The sequence below is a fragment of the Lactuca saligna genome, chromosome 3 (assembly GCF_052625555.1).
Source record: "Lactuca saligna cultivar CGN05327 chromosome 3, ASM5262555v1, whole genome shotgun sequence".
Classification (NCBI taxonomy): domain Eukaryota; kingdom Viridiplantae; phylum Streptophyta; class Magnoliopsida; order Asterales; family Asteraceae; genus Lactuca; species Lactuca saligna.
In genome coordinates, this window is record NC_136419.1 from 88,123,765 (window position 1) to 88,149,197 (window position 25,433).

Consider the following 25,433-nt stretch of genomic DNA (forward strand, 5'->3'; position numbering starts at 1 on the left):
CTCGCTGATTTTGCAGGCACTCTGTGCTTCGAAACGGGATACAATATGATATATTGATAGTGCTTGTTCCATGCACATAACGGGGTAGAATGACTCTCTGCGTGATATCAAACTGTTTCTAAATGATGGTTATGTGACATATGGCAACAACGCAAACTTATAAACAAGAGGTTATGGAATCCTCACCAATGGAAATTTCTCTGTCTTAAATGTGGAATATGTAGCTGACCTGAAGCACGAACTGATTAGTGTTGCTCAAATCACTAAGACAAATCACCAAGTTGAATTTCGCTAAAAGCATAGCTATGTTATGAGAAAAGACCGGAAAGAATGTCTGATCAAATCGAATTACTACAACAACATTTATCCTCTATACATCAACATGATCATTGGCAAGCATCAACTTTTTCTACTCTTAAAAGCAGTTCCTAATGTCAGTTGTTTATGTCATCGGAGGCTCGCTCACTTAAACTTCTGATATATGAATGCTCTTGTTTAGGGTGATACGGTCCAAGGTGTTCCACTCCTCAAGTTCGAAAATGATCACTTATGTGTTGCATGTGAATGTAAGAAACAATCTAAGAAGGACCATCCTGTCATCATTGAAAAGTCAATTTTAGAACCATTAGAACTTCTGCACATTGATCTTTGTGGACCCTCTACTATAGAAAGTCTACATCACAAAATGTACATTGTTGTGATTATTGTTGATTTTACAAGGTTGACCTAGGTCTTCTTCCATAGGCTAAAATCTGAAACAGCCTCAGAACTCATTAATTTCCTCAAATGAATTAAAGTTCTTGTCTAACTTCCTGAAGGAAGAATCCGAAGAGAAAATGGCTTAGAATTCACCAATGTCATGATTGATAAATTTCTCTTCGATGAAGGTATCGATCATAATTTCTCTGCTCCCAACACTCCTCAACAAAACGGTATGGTTGAAAGAAGAAACAAAACCCTCATTGAAGCTGCTCGATCGATTCTAAACTTTGCTAATCTACCAATTTATCTTTGGGCTGAAGTTGTCTCCACTTCCTACTTCACTCAAGATTGAAGCATCATCAATCGACACCTCAACATAACATCGTATAAAGCCTTGAATAGTCGCAAGTTGTGTATCTTATTCCTACTTGTCTTTGGCTGCAGGTGCTTTATAAAAAACCGCCGTGATCAAGTCATGAAGTTTCAACCCAATGCCGATGAAGCAATCATCTTGGGATACTCAGAAAAATCCAAATCCTACCAAGTTTTGAATCTCCATACTAGTGTTCTTGAAGAATGATTTGATGTCACCTTTGATGACAACTATTTTCAGAATTCTAGCCCAACCCATGTCACAACCCACATCATGGAGTCCGATCCTCCATCTCCGAGATATCTGAATTCTCAAATTATCGATGAAGTTGACTTTGATACCCTGTTCGGACCATCAGAAATAGCTCTTGATTCAGAATCTTGATCATGTCCTTCATCATCCACTACAACACTTATTTCACAAAATGTTTATGCTCAGACACCTACTTTTCCTCCATTTGATTTTGATCCATTTCAAACTTCTCAGGTTGAGAGGGTGAATGGTCATCCTATAGCACCTGGTTCCTGGTATGTAAATCTTAACTGAGTATTTTCCTTTTTAAGCCTTGGACTCGGCGAGTCATAGGTCCGACTCGCCGAGTAGGCATGGGACCCGGGATACGTTTAAGTTGGCGACGCGGCGAGTCCATATCCTGGACTCGGCGAGTCACCGCTGCTGGATGAAACCCTAAGTTTCAGGGGTTTGCACCCTATTTAATCCCCCTTTCCGCCCCCAAGCCAGCCCCCATTCACCCTAAGAGCCATATACCGCGTTCTAAGCCTTGTTTTGTGGATTTGAAGCCATTTGGTGTGTCCTCTTGAAGATTGGAGTGAGTAGGGAAGGAGATCAAGAAGAAGAAGAGAAGGTCAAGCACTTGTGAGCAATTTCAGAGTGATATCTAAGGTATGACTCGTTTTCCCCCTTGTCTCCATGCTTATGGCCCCATTAAAGTCCTTCATGACTCATTTCCAAGCTTGTATGTGCATCATATTTCGAAATGAGTTGATTGGCCTCTAGATCTAAGCATGGTTGAGCTCCAGGAGCTCAGATCTACTACCTTTATGAGCCATATTGCATATAAACCTTAGATATACTCTTTTGGTGCATTTTGAACCCTAAAAACCCCATAGATGGATATTTACATGTAAAGTTGGAAACTTTACGTGTTATTCATGCTCTAGGAGCCCAGATCTACGACTGGCATGGACTGGATTCGAGCAAAATCGCATTTGTGGCTCTTGCATGGAGCGGACTGGGCGAGTCGCTCATCTGACTCGTTGAGTCTAGTCACGAGTCTCCGAGTTTGTCACCTTTTTGCTATGTCGAGTTGTGTGGTGAGTCCAGGGTGGAGTCAGTGAGTTGGAAGCCAAAACTCTCCCATAGTGGAACTCGGTGAGTCGATGCCCAGACTCGGCGAGTTCAAGGCAATCTCCTTAGATTAAGATCAGACTCGGCGAGTTGCTCATACAACTCGGAGAGTCACAGTATAACTTGTTCTTCAGATGAAGATGAACTCAGCGAGTAGGATGAAGGACTTGAACATCAGTTTGGAAGGAAAACTCGTCGAGTCGACGCCTAAGTCGACGAGTAGAAACAGAATTCAGGGCAGTCGTTCGGACATGGACTCGGCGAGTTGGCGGGCCAACTCGGCGAATCGGGTCAACTGGAAGTTGACTATGACTTTGACTTAGGGCATGATCAGGGGTAAAATGGTCATTTTACCCAATGAACGGTTAGCATTTTTGACTAAGTGTTTGGTGGGAATTACAGCCGGAGGATTTCCGGAGCAGCAGCAGCAGTCAGACTATTCCCCCACAGATCAGCAGTTACGAGGTGAGTTACCTTCCAGTAGCGGTCGGTCTAAGGCCACAATGTCGGCCCACCTGTAGGAGATGTATGATTAGATGATTGTCTCTGTGATATTCATCTAGGGTTGCTACTACCTGTGTTATGTTTATGTGTTTGTATGATATGATGCTATGTGCTAGTGATAGCAAGGAATATAGTCCCCCAAGTTACCGGTCGATTGGGCTGAAGGGGCAGTTAAGCTCAACCATGATAGATAGACTATGTGATATATGTGTTATGTGGTAGTAGTAGGGGGTGAAATAGTCCCGATACCCGGTCGAGAGGACCGAAGGGGGGCCAGCACCCAGATATGCTAGGCAGTATCCGATTGAGAGGACCGAAGGGGAGGCCAGCACCCAGATATGCTAGGCAGTATCCGGTCGAGAGGACCGAAGGGGTAGGTCGGGCACCCAGATATGCCTGACAATTTATGTATGTTATGTGATTGTATGGTTATGGTACAATGGGGGAAATCACTAAGCTTTGTGCTTACAGTTTACAGTTTTGGTTTCAGGTACCTCTTCATCGAAGGGGAAGGAGCTGGCTCGGTAGCGGCACATCATGCACACACACGGGTTTCCGCATTTATTTGATTTCTCTGGGATTTATACTCTGATGTTTCGATTGGTTGTATGACTTGACTTTTAAACATGGTTTATGTTGTGATGTAGGTTGATCAAACAGTGTTTTTATCTATTAACATTTTCTAAATTAATGTTTTAAAAACGAAATTTTTGGACGTGAAAATTAGGTCGTTACAAGTTGGTATCAGAGCCCTGGTTTGAGGGATTCGGATACACCTTCGGGGGTGTTTGAACTCAAATCGAGGGATTAAAAGATTTTGGAAAGAGAAATTTTTTTCTAAAAGGGTTAAGTAAATGGTTTTAAGAAAGGACAATGTGTGTGATGTGCGCAACCGGCCAAGCTCAAGTAAGTATTCCCCAATGTACCCATACAAGTTTATTTATGTTTATCAGTTTCCGTAGAACAACATGCTAGAATAGGACTAAGGATCTAGGAGTGATGCCTTATGTGCCTGCTTTATGTGCTTAAGTATATGAAAGAGTTGCATGCTAGAGCTGTGTAGACAGCAGTAGGGTAGCCTGTTTAGCTTATTCCTGATAGTACGAGTTTAGCATTGTATACTAGTCAGTTCTCTCTTCGAGGATGGAGTTGCTTGAGATTGTTTTCTTACATCCAAATGTTGTTTGCTTTGTGCTATGTGGGCCTTGAAGTGATGGGAATTAACCGTTAGGTGAATACGTTTAAGTCACATGTGATCAGGGTTGAATAATCTCAGAGTGTTGGATTTGACTCTATTGCGTAGCTCTTGTTTGAGTCTTAACCGTTATAGAGATGAGTCCCTTACTCGAAGGATTATCCGAGCCTCAGCACATGTGATTGTATTCAGGTAATAGTTAATTGGCATCACTAAGAGGCCTTCAGCAGCTGAGGACTGGGTTGGGTGGAGTTAGAGGTTTCCTAGGGTAAGCCTAGGATAATGAGTAGCAGTGATCAGTAGTAGGGGAAGGGACCTGGTTGAGTCAAGGCGGTCCTTAGGAAAGGTACAGATAGATGTGGAAGGTAGTATGGGCCCGTACTACTGAAAGCAGAGGATACGTACCCGATCCAAGGAAGGCTAAGATAAGACTAGGGAACTAGTAGTGGGTGGAATCCCTCCAGGGGTATCAGTGTCGCTAACAATTGTTATTTCTTTGTATTTCAGAATGGTGGTACTACGCCCGAGACCAACAGTTGGCAGTTCAGGAGAGGGATCGGGTTCGGGATGAGGTTCCGAACCAGTAGATGAGAGGCTACGCGATTTCATCACGTCAGAGATCACCAGAGGTATATTTGAGTCGACCCTCATCATCTTCGGGTCAATCAAGGAAGGGATCATCGAGTTGATGGAGGATCGCCTCAGGGTGTTCAGGAGCGACATGGCATTTGGCCAATTGGGATCTCGCACGCTGTCCTTTAAGGACTTCAGGGGCAGCGGTGCACCGGATTTCCATGGGGTGAAGGACCCCATTGTTGCTAGGCGATGGATTGCAGACATCGAGTCTGCACAGTTGACTAGCTTCTTCCCTGAGGGGTCGAAGGTGAGGTATGCAGCAGGGTGTTTACGAGACCGAGCTCGAGATTGGTGGGAGTCAGTGGGTGACTCTTTGGGAGCCTCAGCTATCGACGCTATGACCTGGTCGGACTTTGTGACCTGGTTCAGGGTAGAGTTTGCGCCGGCTGTCGAGCTTCAACAGCTGGCCAGGGAGTTTTTGGATATGAGGCAGATGACTGAGACTGTGGCGAAAATCACTGCCAAGTTCCGGGAGAGGGCTTTGTTGGTGCCCCAGTATGCAGGTGACGATTATATGAGGAGGACCCGTTATCATGATATGCTTCGGGCTGACATCCGAGAGCATGTTAGTTTTTTAGCTTGCCCCACCTTGGACTCCATGATTGCCAGGGCAAGGGAGAGGGAGATAGATTTGGAGCACATCCAGAAACGGAAAGCGGAGGAGGGGCAGCCAGGAGGGGCTTCAGGGAAGAAGCCCAAGGGATCAGATGTGGGGCCAAAAGGCCAACAGGGATGGGGCCGCTGCAGGAAATGCGGTAAGACGCACGAGGGGGCGTGCAGGTTGGGATCATCAGGCTACTACAAGTGCGGCAAGTTTGGGCACTTTAGCAGGGATTGCACTGCTCTGGCAGCAGTTGTTCTGACATTGGAGTTGCTGTGTTTCCACTGCAACCAGAGGGGCCACAAGAAGGCCAATTACCCCCAGTTGACAGGTTCAGCACCGGTAAAGGCGCCAGCTCCAGCGACCCTGCGGATCACAGATGGACGACACGGCAAGGCAGAGGCTCCAGTGGTGAGGAGCCGAGCATTCCAGCTGACCACCGAGGAGGCACGCGCAGCACCCGATGTGGTGATGGGTATGATTCTTTTCCCTCTCGTTTATTTATATGATGTTATGATATTGATATGTGCCCGGTATATGTATATTTGTTAGGATCGTTCCATGTGAACGGTATCCCAGTCCAGGTATTGTTCGACTCAGGTGCATCCCGATCGTTTGTGTCCCTTACGCTTAGCAAGAAGTTTCCTGAGTCTTCGGGCATGCTGGATTGCCCTTTGGAAGTAGAGATTGCTGATGATCGATCGGTGCGAGCATCGATGGTATTTCGGGACTGCGTATTGCGTTTGTTCGAGGAGCGCTACTTGGTGGATTTGGTTCCCATTCCATTGCGTGGGAACAAGGGGATCATAGGCATGGACTGGTTGAGACCTAATGGGGCGGTGATAGATTGCGTGCAACAGCTAGTGCGAGTCAGGACCCCAGGTGGGGAAGAGTTAGTGATTCATGGCGAGAGGCCACAACGCGGACGCGCTGTATGTTCAGTAGCGAGGGCTAGACATTACCTTCAGCAGGGATGCGCAGGATATGTTGCGTACATGATGGATACCCGGGAGGCGGGTAATGCGACCGTGAGCGAGGTTTCGGTGGTGCGACATTTCGCAGATGTTTTCCCAGAGGAGCTTCCTGGGATACCTCCTGAGCGACAGGTGGAGTTCAGGATTGACCTCGCTCCTGGTGCGGCTCCGATAGCCAAGGCACCATATCGGTTGGCTCCTCCCGAGATGCAGGAGTTCTCTACGCAGCTGCAGGAGCTGCTAGACAAGGGATTCATTAGACCGATCAGTTCACCCTGGGAAGCCCCGATTCTGTTTGTGAAGAAGAAGAACGGGTCGCACTGGATGTGTATAGATTATCGGGAGTCGAATAAGGTAACGGTGAAGAACCATTACCCACTCCCGAGGATTGATGATCTCTTTGATCAGCTTCAGGGAGCATCTTGGTTCTCCAAGATTGATTTGCATTCGGGTTATCATCAGATGAGGGTCAGAGAGGAGGATATGCTGAAGACCGCGTTCCGGACGCGCTATGGCCACTATGAATTCGTGGTGATGCCGTTTGGGCTCACCAATGCTCCTGCCACGTTCATGGACCTCATGAACCGCGTATGCAGACCGATGTTGGATCGGTTTGTGATAGTCTTTATCGATGACATCTTGGTTTATTCCAAGACGCAGGAGGAGCATGAGGAGCATCTGAGAGAGGTTTTGGAGACCCTGAGGAGGGAGAGCTTGTATGCAAAGTTCTCCAAGTGTGAGTTTTGGTTGCACGAGGTGCAATTTCTCGGACACCTTGTCAACCAGAACGGGATTCTGGTCGATCCGGCCAAGGTCGAGGCCGTGATGAGATGGGAATTTCCGAAGTCTCCATCTGAGATTCGGAGTTTCCTAGGATTGGCAGGCTATTATCAGAGGTTCATTCAGGATTTCTCCAAGATAGTTGTACCCCTGACACGGTTGACGAAGAAAGTTGTGGTCTTTCGGTGGGGACCCGAGCAGCAGGCAGCATTTGAGACACTGAGACAGAGATTGTGTGAGGCGCCGATCTTAGCCCTGCCAGAGGGCATAGAGGATTTTGTGGTTTATTGTGACGCGTCTATTTCAGGGTTGGGCACGGTATTGATGCAGATGGGGCATGTCATTGCCTACGCTTCGAGGCAGCTCAAGCCTCACGAGGTGAACTGCCCGACGCATGATTTGGAGTTGGGGGCAGTGGTTTTCGCCCTCAAGATTTGGCGACATTACCTCTACGGGGTTCGGTGTACCATTTACACGGACCACAGGAGTTTGAGGTACCTCATGGATCAGCCGAATTTGAACATGAGGCAGCGTCGGTGGTTGGACGTGGTGAAGGATTATGATTGTGAGATACTTTACCACCCGGGAAAGGACAACGTGGTGGCCGATGCGCTTAGCCGCAAGGCGGCGCCGATCAGGGATATTTTCATGAGGATGACTGTGGTGACTCCCCTGTTGGAGCAGATTCGGGAGGCTCAACAGGAGGCTATCAAGGAGGAACATCGGAAGAGCGAGCGTGTTGTGGGTCAGGTTTCCTCCTTCGATTATGATAGTCGAGGACTATTGACACTACACCGCAGGGTGTGGGTGCCGTATCACGGAGGCGTGCGCCAGATCTTGATGGAGGAGGCACACAAGTCCCGATTCTCTATTCATCTCGGGGTGACGAAGATGTATAGGGATCTTCATCTAGATTATTGGTGGCCCTGCATGAAGTGGGATGTGGCATGGTACCTCGAGCGGTGCTTGACCTGCAGGAAGGTCAAAGCCGAACATCAGAGACCGCATGGGAAGATGCAGCTGTTGGACATCCCGTTGTGGAAATGGGAAGACATCACGATGGATTTTATCACAAACCTTCCCAAGACTGCGCGCGGAGTATATTCGATTTGGGTCATCGTGGATCGATTGACCAAGAGCCCCCATTTTATTCCGATCCCGGAGAGCATCTCGGCCGAAAAGTTGGCCGATATCTACATCAGGGAGATAGTAGCGCGACACGGGGTGCCAGTGTCAGTGATATCAGACCGAGATGTGCGATTCACTTCCAGATTTTGGAAGACGTTTCATGACGAGTTGGGCACTCATTTGCATTTTAGCACCGCCTTTCACCCGCAGACGGATGGTCAGAGCAAGCGGAGCGTCCAGACTTTGGAGGACATGTTGCGGGCATGCGTGTTAGATTTCGGTGGTAGCTGGGATACCTACATGCCCTTAGCTGAGTTCTAATACAACAACAGCTACCACGCAAGTATTGACCGTCCCCCATTCGAGATGTTGTATGGACGGAGGTGCAGGACCCCGATATAGTGGGGTGAAGTTGGCCAAAGGGTCATGGGGAGCACCGAGGTGGTGCTGGAGACGACCGAGAGGATCCAGCAGGTTCGGAGCAGGCTTCAGATTGCTCAGAGTCGGCAGAAAAGTTACACCGATAAGCATCGATCCGACTTGGAGTTCCAATTCGGGGATATGGTTCTCCTGAAGGTGTCGCCTTGGAAAGGCGTCATTCGATTGCGGAAGCGGGGCAAATTGGGCCCGAGATTTATCGAACCGTTCAGGGTTGTAGCCCGGGTGGGTAAGGTGGCGTATAGATTGGATCTGCCGGACGAGCTCAGCCAGATCCACAGCACTTTCCATGTCTCTCAGCTGCGGAAGTACTTAGTGGATGATTCAACAGTAGTGTCGTTGGAGGATATTCAGGTTGACGACAGCCTAAATTACATTGAGTGCCCAGTTACAATCCTCGATAGGAAGTCAAAGGATTTGAGAAACAAAAAGGTGGAGTTAGTGAACGTGCAATGGCAGGACCGCAAGGGTTCGGAGTGGACTTGGGAGCCGGTGAATGAAATGATGGAGCATTACCCCGAGCTGTTCCAGGATCGAGCAGTAGACTTCGAGGACGAAGTCTAAAATAAGTGGGCGAGATTTGTAGCACCTGGTTCCTAGTATGTAAATCTTAACTGAGTATTTTCCTTTTTTAGCCTTGGGCTCGGCGAGTCATAGGTCCAACTCGTCGAGTAAGGACAGGACCCGGGACACATTTAAGTTGGCGACTCGGCGAATCCATATCCTGGATTCGGTGAGTCATCGCTGCTGGATTAAACCCTAAGTTTCAAGGGTTTCCACCCTATTTAATCCCCCTTTCCGCCCCCAAGCCAACCCCCATTCACCCTAAGAGCCATATACCGCATTCTAGGCCTTGTTTTGTGGATTTGAAGCCATTTGATGTGTCCTCTTGAAGATTGGAGTGAGTAGGGAAGGAGATCAAGAAGAAGAAGAGAAGGTCAAGCACTTGTGAGCAATTTCAGAGTGATATCTAAGGTATGACTCGTTTTCCCCCATGTCTCCATGCTTATGGCCCCATTAAAGTCCTTCATGACTCATTTCCAAGCTTTCATGTGCATCATATTTCGAAATGAGTTGATTGGCCTCTAGATCTAAGCATGGTTGAGCTCCACGAGCTCGGATCTACTACCTTTATGAGCCCATATTGCATATAAACCTTAGATCTACTCTTTTGGTGCATTTTGAACCCTAAAAAACCCATAGATGGATATTTACACGTAAAGTTGGAAACTTTACGTGTTATTCATGCTCTAGGAGCCCAGATCTACGAATGGCATGGACTGGATTCGAGAAAAATCGCATTTGTGGCTCTTGCATGGAGCGGACTCGGCGAGTCGCTCATCTGACTCGGTGAGTCTAGTCGCGAGTCTCCGAGTTTGTCCCCTTTTTGGTATGTTGAGTTGTGTGGTGAGTCCAGGGTGGACTCGGTGAGTTGGAAGCCAAAACTCACCCATAGTGGAACTCGGCGAGTCGATGCCCAGACTCGGCGAGTTCAAGGCAATCTCCTTAGATCAAGATCAGACTCGGCGAGTTGCTCATACAACTCGGCGAGTCACAGTATAACTTGTTCTTCGGATGAAGATAAACTCGGTGAGTTGTTCATACAACTCGGCGAGTAGGATGAAGGACTTGAACATCAGTTTGGAAGGAAAACTCGTCGTGTCGACGCCTAACTCGACGAGTAGAAACAGAATTCAGGGCGGTCATTGGGACATGGACTCAACGAGTTGGCGGTCCAACTCGGCGAGTCGGGTCAACTGGAAGTTGACTCTGTCTTTGACTAAGGGCATGATCAGGGGTAAAATGGTCATTTTACCCAAAGAAGGGTTAGCAGTTTTGACTAAGTGTTTGGTGGGAACTACATCCGGAGGATTTCCGGAGCAGCAGCAGCAGTCAGACTATTCCCACACAGATCAGCAGCTACGAGGTGAGTTACCTTCCAGTAGCGGTGGGTCTAAGGCCACAATGCTGGCCCACCAATAGGAGATGTATGATTAGATTATTGTCTCTGTGATATTCATCTAGGGCTGCTACTACCTGTGTTATGTTTATGTATTTGTATGATATGATGCTATATGCTAGTGATAGCTAGTGATGTTATGTTTTTATCTATTAACATTTTCTAAAGTAATGTTTTAAAAACGAAATTTTTGGACGTGAAAATTGGGTCGTTACACATCCTTCCCTTGAATTAAATGTTGAAGGTTTCCAAGATGCAACATATCAATTCGTTGATTTCAATCCTATTCCAAACAACCAATATCTGCTTCAGAAGGTCAGGGGGTCATTATATTCAAGTTCAAATTGTTTAGGGGAGCAACATAACCTCATTGTTGATTTTGGATCATATGATGCACAAGAGCTTTCGAGATTACACATCTAGACAAAGGATCATCGTCCAAACCAGGTCATAGGAAATCTCAATGGTGGTGTTCAAACTCGTTATGCTTCTAACATTCAAAAACGAATGTCGTTTCTCGGCATTTATCTAAATGGTTGAACAAAAATTCATCAAGGAAGCAGTAGAAATTGCTGACTAGATTACAAATATGTAAGAAGAGTTAGCAGAATTTGATAGAAATGAAGTGTGGACTCTTGTCCCTAGTCTTCAAGATCACCGTATTGTTGGTAAAACATGGGCCTTCCAAAACATGCTAGACGACGCTGGAGTAATTATAAAAAACAAAGCAAGATTGGTGGCTAAATGATTTACTCAGATCGAAGGAATTGATTACTATGAGAGTTTTTCTCTTGTTGCTCGTCTTGAAGCCATCAAAATATTTCTTGCTAATGTTGCTCATAAAGGCTTCAAGGTTTACCAAATATACGTTTGAAGTGCATTTCTCAATGATGAACTAGATACCAAAGTGTATCCCCAACAGCCACCGGTTTTGTCAATCCTTTATATCCAAACTACTGTTATATACTCTAAAAAGCTGTTTATGGGCTTAAGAAAGCTCCTTGTGCCTGTTATGAGACTCTCACCAATTTTCTCAAGCATTGCGGTTTTCAAACAGCAATTTTTGATCCTACCGTATTCTGAAGATCAAATGGAAACAATCTCATGTTAGTCTAAATCTATGTTGATGATATCATTTTTGTATCCAAGGATTCAACAATGGTTGCTTATTTTGCAAAATTGATGATTAATCGATTCCAAAGGAGCATTAATTGTGAATTAAGTTTCTTCCTTGGACTCCAAGTCAAGCAAACCAAGAGAGGAATCTTTATTCACCATGAAAAGTACATTTCAGAGCTTCTGAAGAAATATCTGATGGACACTTGTGTCTCTGCAAAGGTTCCTATGGGTTTCGGACAGAAGATCTTCTCAGACCCATCAGGTGTTGCTGTTGATCAAAAGAAGTACAGAGGAATGCTTGGACCGCTACTCTATCTTACAACAAGTCATTCAGACCTCAAGTTCTTAACATGCCTATGTGCCACATTTCAGGTTAATCCAAAGATGTCTAATCTTCTAGCAGTCAAGCAAATATTCTGATACCTCAAAGTTCCAAAGAGTCTCGAAATTTGGTATCCAACAAATGAGAGTTTTGTTCTTCAGGCATACTCCAATTCATACTATGGTGGTTTTCAATCGGATAGAAAAAGCACATTAGGAGGTTGTCAATTTTTGGATGGAAGATTGGTTAGCTAGTCATTTAAGAAAAAATGCATTGCTCTTTCAATATTAGAAACATAATACATTGTTGCTACAAGTTGCACTTCTCAAGTTCTTTGGATGAAATCTCACTTATGGACTATGGTATTGATTTCAACAAATTCCAGTTTATTATGTATCTCAAAATGTCATTGCGAATTCTCACAATCCAATTTAGCACTCCATGATGAAGCACATGGATATTCGGTACCATTTTATTAAAGATCATGTTTTTAAAGGAAGCATCAAACTTAATTTTGTTCCATCTGGCGATGAAATTGCTGATGTCTTTACTAAGGCATTAGATGAAACCAAATTTAACGGGTTTCTGAACAGAATGGGTATGATGATGCCTGATCCTCAATTCTTCTAAATGGTTTGTACTCTATGATGGAAACATTGTGTGAAATAATTCCAAAGTCAAAAACTTTTTCCTCTTGGAATAAATAGGATCAGTTCACGTGTCTTTTTGTCTAACCTCTTCTTCCACTTTTAAGTTGTACAACTTTCCCCATCTCTGATCTCGCCTCAGAATCTATCTCAAATGAAGTATTTTAAGGTTCATATCAGAATTTAAATGTGAAACGGTAGTAAGTGTTCATCTCTTATCCTTGTTTGAGATCTGATCCTTCATATCTCAGAATCTCAAATATTTTTAAAATGGTTCTCTAATATCATCATGCATTTTTTACCTCTGATATTCAGTCTAAGACTATGTAATCTTGAACTCTATATCATGTACCAGTGTAATATTCATCTTCACCTCGAAGTATCTTATGACATCTTATCTCGGAATTTCCTTATTCCGAGATCCTCTAATGTGCAAAGAATTTTAAAGGTTTACATTCAAGTTTTTTCCGAAACATTTTTCTTAATTAAATTAAAAGTTACCTTTTTAATGATTATCCTTGACTCCTCAATAAACGCGCTTTTTGCACACGTCTCGATAAAGTGCACATCAACTCAACTAAAACAACAGTTTTCTCATTTCGCACATATGGACACCCCATCTTTCATCCTTGCAGTTTATACTCATGCCAATTTTGGAAACACATTTAATGTGATCCCTTTTCTAATTGAGTGTCATCATTGTGCATTTTCTAACCCCACCCGAAAGTCCAACCTATAAAAGGTTTTCAAATTCCAATTGTTCCATTTTTACGCTTAAACCATCTTCTTGTCCAATATTCTCTCTATAACTATTCTTCAAGCTTTCTTACCTGCAACAATGGGTTCTGTTCAAAGCATCCCTGAAACCTCAAAACCTATCTCTAAGAAGAAATCTTTGAAGGGTTCTGCCTCATATTCATCCACTTAAACCGATCCTTCGTGAAACAACCCAACTATTTTCACTCGATCCTATGGATTATGACGAATCCATTCGAGTGATGATCGAGTTCATCTCACATCTCCCCATTATCATTACACTCACTAAAACCCCAGACCCTCAAATCCCTCTACATATCCTTCTAATAGACTTCAGGAGAGTTAGTATTTAAGATGGTGTTCTGGAGACAAAAATCACCGGCGATAGAAATGTTTTCATTTTAAAGAAAACATTCCTACAATCCATTGGGATTCGAGAAAACACCAAGGGTTTTCAAGTGCAAGAACCCACGTCTGAAGAGTTTCAGATGTTCATATATGAAATTGGATACACTAAAGATTTCAAGGCTAAGAAGTTCTAGAAATCAGCGGTTCCTGGACTTTGGACCGTGTTGATGCACCTCATTCTTTGAGGTCTATCAGGAAAACATGGCATCATAGATACAATGAACAAGGATTGGTTGTATGTGTTCTATAGCATTTACTCAGGAAGAAAAAATGCAGTCGACTTGACTGAGGTCCTATGGAATGATTTTCGAAAGGATTCCATCAAGCGAAAGCCACACGAGATTTCAAGTATGAGGTTCTCGGCTCTTACACTTCAACAACTCTACAAGGAAAGACAAGATCCAATCCCTATCAACATAGAACCAAAAGAAGTATTTCTCTCATTTAAAGCTATTAAGATGTATAGACTTTCAAACCCATTAATAGGTTGCCACTACACATTCTTGCAATCCTTCTATCCGTTTCTCTTTTCCTAAAACATCACTTTGTGACTTCGACTGTGTTTGTTCCAACATATTCTGCCCCAGTCTCTGTTGATTAGCACTTGGATGTGACTAAACCAACCACAACTAGCGGAAAAAAGAAAAGGGAGCTAAACAAAAAACCTCTCCTTCCAAAGCTACAACCAAAAAGAGATCCAAAGTTAGTGGTTCCTCTCGGAAGGAATCATATATTGACATTATGACTGACTCTAATCATCCGATTACCCCACCTGGACACTTTTCTGATGTACCCTTAGGAGCTTCAATACCACTTGCACACACTCATTTGGAGTCTCCACAAAGTCCACCCTCATCTTCCCAAAAAGATGACGTCGGTGTTGAACAAAGTTCCTTAGACCTGTAACACCCGGTTTTGAAAGTGCATCGTTATTCAGTGATGTGGTCCAATCATCAGTTTCCATAGGGTTTAGGACTTCGGGAAAGGAAGGATTTAGCCTATTTTGGATGTAGTTACCATGGTTTAAGTGATCCATGTATTCAATTGTGTCTTCGGAATCCAAGGGTAAGAATATAAACCGATATCTCGGTCTTTTATGGATTTTGGGTTCTTATTCGGGAGGTTTTTAGGCAAGAGTGAGTTATTAGAAGTGTAGGGATTATCGTCACCTTTCTGTGGATATAAAGTTCGTCGGAAATGGACTTAGAACGAACAAGTTATGGCACTTTGAAGGTTTTGGCAATATTAGTCCCTAATGGAAGTTTGTGGCAGATCAGTCACACACATGCAAAGAATACATGAGCTTGTTTGGCTGGGTCGCCCAATGTAAGTTGGGGTACGCCCAACGTACCTGTCTAAGTTATCGTGGGTGTTTTGTGAGTACACCGGGCATACCAAGAGGTACACGGGGTGTACTCCCTTCAGACCAAAGCCCTAATTTTGGGGTTCCTACCCTATATATGCAACACTATACCATTCCTTAGGTCATTCTATGCCAGCCACCACTCCCTTCTTTGTCCGTAAAACCCCAGAGTGACTTGGGTGAATTTTGAAGCTTGAATGAAGAATGTTGGTGGCTTATGCAAGAGAAGAATGAGGTGCGGGACTCAACCTCTGGAGAAGAACTTAGAGATCCAATGTTTATATCTGTAGTTCAATACTTTAAAGGTATAAAGTCTCTACATTGGCTATTCGTTTTATAGATCTACTTTGGGTTGGTTTTTGGCCATGTTAGCCCCTTTTTGCTTGGTCTTGATGAGTTAGGGTTGTTTTAGGGACTCAAACTTGTAGATCTTGACATTATAAGGTTCCATCTCTCATAAAGCTGCAAGCTTTATGGACATTTTGAGTTCAATCAAGGACTAAGACCATCCTTTAAGCTCTTTTGAGCTCTAGAATTCTATTAAGCCATGCATGTTAGTAAAGTTGCCAACTTTACTTGAAAAGTCACCTTTAGGAGTCAGACTAGAGAATTGGAGCAAGGACTAAAGTGATTAAGTGCTTATTGGAGAAATTTAGAGTCAGACTAGAGACTAGAAAGTTGGGCGTACCCAACTAGTACGCTGCATGTACTGGCCCCAAGGGGTGTACGCTGGATGTACAAGCTGAGTACACAGGGTGTACTCGACCAGAGTGGACTTTCATGGACTGTTGACTTTTTGGGCCTTTAACCTTGGACCAGGAGTTGACTAGGGTTGACCATTCAGTATTTCGGGCCTTTTAGAATATTGGGCCTTCTTGGGTTAGGTCCATTATGGATTGGGCCTTATGGGCCATTTCACGTTTCTGCTATTATTTGGGTTTGTGGATTGTTGGACCAGCTAAGGAGGTATGTTTGGATTGGGAATAAGTTATTGGGCTTTAGGGTAAGGCCTATGCAATGGTTTGGGCCCAATTTGGAATATTAGGCCATTAGTTGGCCTTTATGGATTTTGGAGTTTTGGGCGTCGGCCTTAGTTATGAATCTAGTTGGGCTAGGGGTAAAATGGTCATTTTACTCTAAGTAAGGATTATGGATCATGGGTTAGGACCAAATGGCTAATTGGGTAAACTGTTGGTATTAATAGCTTGAGGAGTTTCCATGGTAGCAGCTAAGGATTTTGTGCGACGAACTTCAGCTGTGTGATGTGAGTTACCTTCCCTGTATGAGTGGGTCGAAGGTACTAATGCCGGTCCACTAGTAGTTTTTTTATAGTAGATACTATTGTCTTTGTGATAATTTTCTGGTATGCCACTATCTGTAGAGATTTATGTGCTTGTATGTCATGTTATTATGTGGTAATGGTAGGGGGTGAAATAGATCCCATAACCGGTTGAAATAAACCAGATGGTAGGTCGGGCACCCAAATATGGATGTTAGTATGTTTATGGTTTGTTATTATGTGGTAGTGGTATGGGTGAAATAGTCCTCATAACTGGTTGAAATAAACCGGAGGGTAGGTCGGGCACCTAGGTATGCCTGATAGGGGTAGGTCGGACACCCTGGTATATCTGACAGGGGTAGGCCGGGCACCCCAGTATGCCTGACATGGGTAGGTTGAGTAGCTAGGTATGCTCAGTAGGGTAGGTCAGGCACCTATATATGCCTTATAGTATGTTTATTGTATGGTATGTGGTATGATGGGGGAACTCACTAAGCTTCGTGCTTATGGTTTTCATTTTTGGTTTCAGGTACTTCTTCTTCGAAAGGAAAGGAGGCGGCATGATTGTAGCACATCACACTATAATATTTTCCCATTATGAGATTCTTCAGGATTGTACTCTGATATGATTTTCTTATGACATGTTGTGATTTTTGACAATTGGGTTTGATTAGGATGATAATATTGATGTTTACAGACTACCTTTTTTATAAATTACTTAATTAAAAATGATATTTTTGCTTATGAATTTTGGGATGTTACAACACCCCCGAGAACAAACCCACGTGTCATTTTGGAAATTCCATTTTCTTCTACACTAATATGATCAAAAACCCCTGCCTCAGATCCTAAGCTCTTGGAAGCTGGGGTTATCCCTCTGAGTTTTAGAGCCCTAATCGGTCTGATAGCAGGTTTAGGTAAATGACCACCATATTCTATTGATGGTGCATTGATTGATTTTCTTAACACGGCTCACACTAGACATCCAGAGCTGTCTCATGCTTAATTTGAATCAACTCCCACTTCCGTAAGCAATTAGGATATTCGGAGCAACTTTCCATTCATTGCTCCCATAGATGAAGAAACATATCAACAACTTTCCTCCTCAAATCTAGCTCCGACCACTGCCACAAGAGGAACTCATGCCAGCCCTCAGATGAGGAACACTCTACAGAGTTTATGTTTGATGATAATAGCACTTCTGTTGGTGCTCTGCCGCTATTCTTCTCATTCAAGTCTCTGTAAAAACCTTCTTCTTCAAAGCCTATTTATGATTTCGGACTTTCATCGTCCTCCTCGGAATGTTTTAATGAAGAAGTTCATATTGATGACCAAGTCCATGCAACTCTCGGAGGTGAAACAAAAACAAATCCTGCTCAAGGAAATCAAACAGAAAATAATACCTCTCCTTACGAACCTCAAGCTAATAAAGATGATGATGATGATAAGTCTGAGAGTTCCACTTCAGACACTGGATCATTAAAATATTACTGGTCCATTTGCCCTTATAGAACTCTGAGATAACGTGGCTACAACTATCTCCAAGGTTGACTCACTACAAGAATTAGTTGCACAGTTAGACTCCAAGCTTAATGAAAAGGTTTCGAAGCTCGATGTTATCCTCTAATCTCTTTCCAAGATTAAACAACGTGGGTCGTCAGAAATTGTAGGAGCATATCAACATGATCATCTCATCTCCCTATGATTCAAGCACACCTTGGAATAAGTCGAAAAAAAGTAGAATGACAACTTGGAACACCATATCTCCACCACCACCATCATGCTTAAAATCCATGACGACATGATCAAAGTTTCAAACGAGTTGATCGAGCAAGCACATGTCCATCATTAGAAGTAGATCCAGAGGTTAGAGAAAGCAATCAAGAAGAAGAAAAACTCAATCTCATCATGCAGCAGGTCCTAAAAAAGTTACTCTAATCTTTATGGAACATTGTTGATGTTCCCAACAACAAGTTTGACGAAATGCTTTCTATGTTGGGTACCTTGTTTGATCATATGAAAGCCCAAGCCCCCACTTCTGAAGCCTACGAAGCTCTATCCAAACAAACCAACATTAGCTTCTAGAGAGTAGTTTAGTGATTATCTGATGTCCAAGCCACTGATATACTTGTCTCGGATGTATGGCCTTCCGAAGCAAGAGGGGAGAAGGACCTACTCGAAAGGGTCAAACCAATTAATGAAACCTGCCTCGGGGTTCAGTCTCTGAGATGAATCTGATGATGATGATATTCGTGTTATATCCATGGACCTTCCAACAAAAGATGATGAAAAAGAAGATGAAGACTTAATAAAAAACGTTGTTGTAGGACTTCAAGCTCCTCGGAAATATACGACTAAGGTTCTATCGGAGGAAAAAAGTAGGATATGGTCAGTTGTCACTTGGCCATCATCATTTGAAGGCACACTCAAAAGAAGCTTCGAAATAGCTAAACTCAAGATGAAGTTCATTGTCAATGCATTCTGAGCCACTCAGTCTATGTTTCCCTTTATTCCTTCTCCAAGAATCATCGTAGTCGATGAAGGTTCTCCTGCTTGGATACTAGATGATATTCCGGAAGAGCCTCTGATTCCTCCTCCTCTAGAGCTCATCATCTCTGAAACCATTCAACAAATCAACTCTAACATGAACAAACCACATCAAGACAAAGGGAAGAATATTGCATCAGAACCTAGTAGTCCTCAAAGGACCTTCAGATAGTCCGAAGGTTGTTATCAAGCTAAAACTGATCAAGCACTTGAAGAGAGCATCTGGGTCCAAGCCTTAAAAATAATCCCAATCCGATGCTAGGCATATCCCCACTCTTCTGAGAAGGGATAATTCATGATCTGGATATTGTTCTCTTCATGTACTTTGAACTTCCTAATCAAGGCTCTGGCTAGATTGATCTTCCCATATCTCCTCATGGTAATAGTACATCAAGTTTGATCTACTTCATCCTAATGATGATCCTGAGACCATCATCTGAACTGAACGACAGAGGTTGAATACATTCTAACCCACTAACGCACATCGTCAAAAAGAAGTATGGTCTCAGAACAGAATAACAAAGATCGTCGGGTATAGAAGCAAGGTTCAAAGCAAGTTCGATCTAAATTTCTTGTTGTACACATATCATATTTCTCAGAAAAAACAAGCCACCATCACCATCACGGATGCAGACTTTCCATCTATCAATCCAAATGATATTCTCACAATTCCTGCTCATTTACGAAGGTCTCAAACTCATCAACTGGGCATCAGAGCATACAGTGCTACTATGAACTTCTTGTAGGATTATGTAGCTGAATTCTAAATATCCCACATTGAGTTCGTACACTTGTTCAGAACTGAACACATATTGGAAAAAATCACTTCTGAACTACCTGAAGCTCATATCTTGGTAGAAGGACCTATTGAGGAACCAGAGCTTGGATATGTCTACCTGAAGAAGAAAGCCAACCAAAAAGAATTCTTTCAAGATCTTGACAAACACCTCTTTCCTTCATCCATTCTGAAAATACTCATAGCCAATGATGAGAAGAGTGATGCTCTTGACCATGTGAAGAATAAGTTTATCAAGCATTTCGCCTAGTATTTGGAAGTTCGATATTGGCTCTACAGAGCTTACCTTTTCATATTAGAAGAAGCCAACTAAGTTGACAAGATTTCTAAGTTCACATAGGGGGAGATTGTTAATACATGAAAGTTGAACCTATAGCAATCCGAACCAATCAAGATCCAAAGTCAGCTAGTGTCCGAGATGTGAATATGCTTCAAGGTTCATGTTGAATACAAAATGATGGTTATTTGAAGTTAGTGTATATACATGCATTTAATGCATTTTGTCTTTTTCATAATGTAACATTTCATAGGACTTAAACATGTGTATCTTTTAGATGTCAGTTTGTCAAACACTGAGCATTATCGAGTCCTTTGAATGTATTTCTGTTTATACTAGGTTCCTCCTTCACTAACTAAGGAATGAATGTTTCATAAATGAATATCCAAGAATATCAATTATTCTCTTCACATCATTTTCAACTTTCTTTCAAGTCAAAGTTCATTCTTACCATTCTTCTTGTTCTTAAATTATATTTGCATTGATTATACCTAAGTTACTTCATTTATTACTCGAATACTTTGTTGATTGATTATCTATCTTTGGGTCTCAACTGGTTTACCAAAATTGACTGGAATAATATATTAGAAGTAGACATTGATCTTGAAAGTGTTAATTCTAGGTTTGAGTTTTCAAACCTTGTCTACGCATAGATCTTGTTCTCTTATCTAGGAAACTAGCACTTAATCACATCCTCTATCTTGGCCAGATCGACCAAAAAACCGACCAGATTATATACATGCCCCAAAAATTAAACCTCTCACAAAGATAACTCATACTTGGAGAACTTTGTGTACAATATCTCCATCTTCAGAACCCCTATAATCCAGCGAAGGTGCTCCTCATGGTGTTCCTTGATCTTAGAGTATACCAAGATATCATCAATAAAAACAGTCACGGAACAGTTCAACATCAGCCTGCATACCAAATACATGATCACATAATTACCCTAATTGTGATATAAGGGCTAAAGACAAAACATTCGGACATCCAAGAATTGTCACGATGTGGCAAGCCCTTGGCTACATCATGAGATCTGGCAAAATTCCCCCTTTTTCATTAAGTGCTTAATCCCTTCAGATCAAAGCCCAAATTCTCATATCTACTCTTTCACATTGACTTAATGGATAAGTTTTCCAGCATTATCCATTAGAATTTCATACGAAGGCTAAATAAAACATTCTAAGTCCATTAAGTCCTTAATGAGGCTTTAACTTGAGCATGAACACAAGATACACCAAAATGTTCCTTTATCACATTCCACAGAGACCTAATGTCCTAGAAAAGCCATCACAAGTTGTGGAGTTCCTCAAACTCCAAGAGCATCCAAGGAAGGGACCAAAATATTACAAAATGTTCTCAAATTTACACCATGAAGAACATAAGCCAATATGAGAGCTTTATACCTCTATTCACTCAAAAAATTGAAGTAGATGGAGGATCCAAATAGTTCCTTGCTCCCTTACACCAAGATGATCCTCCTCTTTCTTCAACTCCACAAATTATTAAGAACTAAGCTTCAAACCAAAGGAAAAAGCTTTTAAATCTTAAAGGAGGCTAGGGTTTCATTTGGAAGGAATGGAGGCTAAAGAATATACATTAGGTTATTAGTTAATAGCTTTATATATGGAATAAAATCTAAAAATTCATGGGCTTGGGCTGCAGCTTCGATTACTTAGTGACAATATACTTGTTACATCATGACACCTATTTCGAAATATACGACATTCAATTAGCACGTCACGACGTGGCGCCCCTTTCAACACGTTGTGACACAACATTTTTCCTATAAACCTTACCTATGACACTTCTAAACCCTTAGTTGATCAGTTTTGGAAAACATGTGTTACAATTCTTCCCCACTTAAATTAGATTTCATCCTCAAAATCTGTTCTCATATTATACTCTTGGAACACCCATTGAACCCTTTATGGGTTCTCCCAACCAGACTCCTTCAACACTAATTAAGATCATTTAATGTTAGCATTTTCAATCATACATGAAACAGGGTTCCTAAAACCAGGACCCTAAGCTAATCCAAGCGGATACTCCAAATATCTAAATCACTTCTAATGCAACATCTGTTAAGTAGCCGACCACCCTATGACAGTTACACGAACATCATTTTAAGAAAAAACTATGCGACCCGACGAAGAACAAACTCAAACATAATATCACTAACCCACAATATGAAGAACTCTCTCCCTTGCCTATAACTATAGATCCTGAAGTCATACCTATTACCCACATGGACAGAGCCACCTTATACGCCACCCATGCTGACTAATAGCTCACAAACCTGATTCAACCAATGTCTCCTGACCCCATGCGACTTACCAATTTACTGATTAACGAACCTACAACCAACACCTTATCTGGAAACCTCACACATTGAAGAACCAACGAAAACCCTAAATAAATGATCAATAAACAAGGACCACACCCGTCTATACTTTCACGATGCCAACCAAGGTTTTTAGATTGTACAGTCTGAGATCCCCCCAGCCACATGCCGTCCTACTGGTAAGACGAAAACATGACCCATAGCTAGCCGCCACCATTAATATCCTTGTATGTATAAATGAACTAAAGAATTTGAACGAAATCCTATTGATTGAATCATAAACTAACACATATACTTACTGGACTCAAACAACCCTGCTATGTTATTCACTAATAACACTTGGGCTTACCCCCAACCTATCAACCACTAATAGCTCTCAGACTAACCCCAATATGATAATGAATAACAACACTCCCATTTTTACATAGGATCACATCGATCCTTCAAAACCTTTCTATCCTTATTAGTGCTTTGTTTCATGTCTCGGACCTCCAGGTCCTAATTAAACAAGAATAGACAAGGAAGTCCTCTACACAACCCTTAACCCAAGCTCCTAACATCCTAGGAATCCAATCACGATGATTCCCTACGAAAATACTAACACAAATCCAACTAAGACAATAAAAAAGGAATTCCAAAGTTGGTGATGATCCCGAAAGGAATCAAAAGATTAAACAATTACACAAAAGTCTTGAACTTGAACAATCTAACTTAAAACTGTATTCTGGCATGAAGTCCTTCTGCTACAAAATCTCCATTTTCTTTTAATTGGAATATACCACTAATCTTAATGCATCCGCAAACTAGACTAAAGATTTGTCTCAAACCAAATGAGGCACAAGTTATTCATTTCCTAAGGAAATAATAAAAAATGAGAAGATATCTATGAGTCTATGCCACCCCAGCATTACCATCCACCGAGGACCTCGACATACTACCAACACAATTCCATACACGAGACAATTCTTTTAGAAGGAAAATAAATTGGAAACATACCCACAATTGACATAGTTGCTACATCTGGATCCTTTATAACAAACGGGTTGGCTCTTTCCGTAGCATTGGGAAAATCAACTTTCCCATGATGCCCATTTAACATTTACCTTGATACATGTGTAGGATCCTGCACTTCAATGAACATGATAAGGGGGCAATGAGCTCTGATGTGGCCCTCCTAGTCACAATGGAAACAATCTTGCTTGCTCTACCTATAATCTATGGAAAAAATACCCCCTGACACACCTGCAACATCTAATAGATCGATACCTTCCACCATGATACTTTCCACACCTATCACACCTGAAACTCCTCTTCTCTACTAGTCCAAATCTCGAGTCGACAGACTTGAACCGCTTGGCCGCAAGCTACAACTGAACTGAATTTAACCCCACCTATTTCCTCTGGATCTCTAACTCAATCTCCCTCCTACTGGGATTCAACTTCATCTATGCGAACTAGTGGTATGGATAAGGTGACATGAAATCTTGAATCTCCGTTTTAAGTATAATGAAGTATCGTGACATTTGCACCTGCTCTGAAGCGGATTACTCCGGGCAGAAAAGGACTCTCTTTGTAAACATCCTAATGATCTCTGCTATCAACTCAGTCCTCTATTTGAGAGACATGTACTCCTATGACAGGCGCTCTCTCTACACAAGTGGAACATACACCATACAAAACATCTCTAGAAACTACTCCCAATTCATTATGGCTCACTCTCCATGGAAAAAGCTTGGGTTACAAAGTCTCACTAATCGTTTGCACGCCAATGAAGGATATACAGTGCAAACTTCACCTTAAGGTCCTCGAGACACAAACACATGTAGAAATCTCCCTCCACATTAGATATTCATCATAAAGCGATAATCAGGTCCTTATCACCTATGAACTCTGGAGACTTCATGTTACTGAACTCCTGGTACTTCATCGTCAAGCCTCTCTAATGTCCTGCAATGGCGACGACTGTAGTGGCTATGGCAACAGAAGCTTGCATGACGGCGGCGTAATGCCCGTTAAGATCCTCAATAAACATTTTATTAACTAACCTCAAAACCTCTGGAATCATCCCCCTAATCTCCATGACCACTTCGGCATCAATGATCTCACATATATGCTCATCACTCGAACCGGTCCTATCAATGCCACCAGCACATAATCTTGAACCTATGATAGCCACCATATTGAAATATATACAAAAGGTCAAACATTAAGAAACAATGCTTAACACACCATTTAATGACTGATTATTTCCTTAGTATCCTCAAGAATCCTTATGACTCTCATACAGATCATGTGCTTTCAGTAGTACGAGCCCATACTACCTTCCACACATAGATATATATATATATATATATATATATATATATATATATATATATATATATATATATATATACACACACACACACACATATTCAACCCATAATTCACTAGACAACCCCTAGGTGTATTGATACCTACATGCTACTAAGAGTTGAAACTAACTTCCTAGGATCTCATCCTAGGATTCCCCTCAATCATGCTCTTGCACTGTTGGTTTCCTTATGCGTGCTAGTTTTACACAATACCAGATCAAATATACTGTTGAATAAATGGCTCTAGCCTAAGCCTACAACTATCAAAGGAACATGAAATAAGGCTTAGTCAGTCATTCTAAGGTTATGTAATCCTAGCAGTATACAACATTAAAACATACACTTAGAAATTACATAATCAAGTAGCCTATACCAAGAAAATCCCTAGGCTATAAAGCATCTTAGAATTCAAAAAATGCTATCATAAAGTTCCTGAGGAAATCCTTAGTCTATCCCCTATCATGCATTTCTAACAATTCACATATCAACAAATTCAAATTCAACATATGTAACAAGTATGGGCATTTTGGGATTCGCTTTCCTACTTGGGTTGTGGTTGACT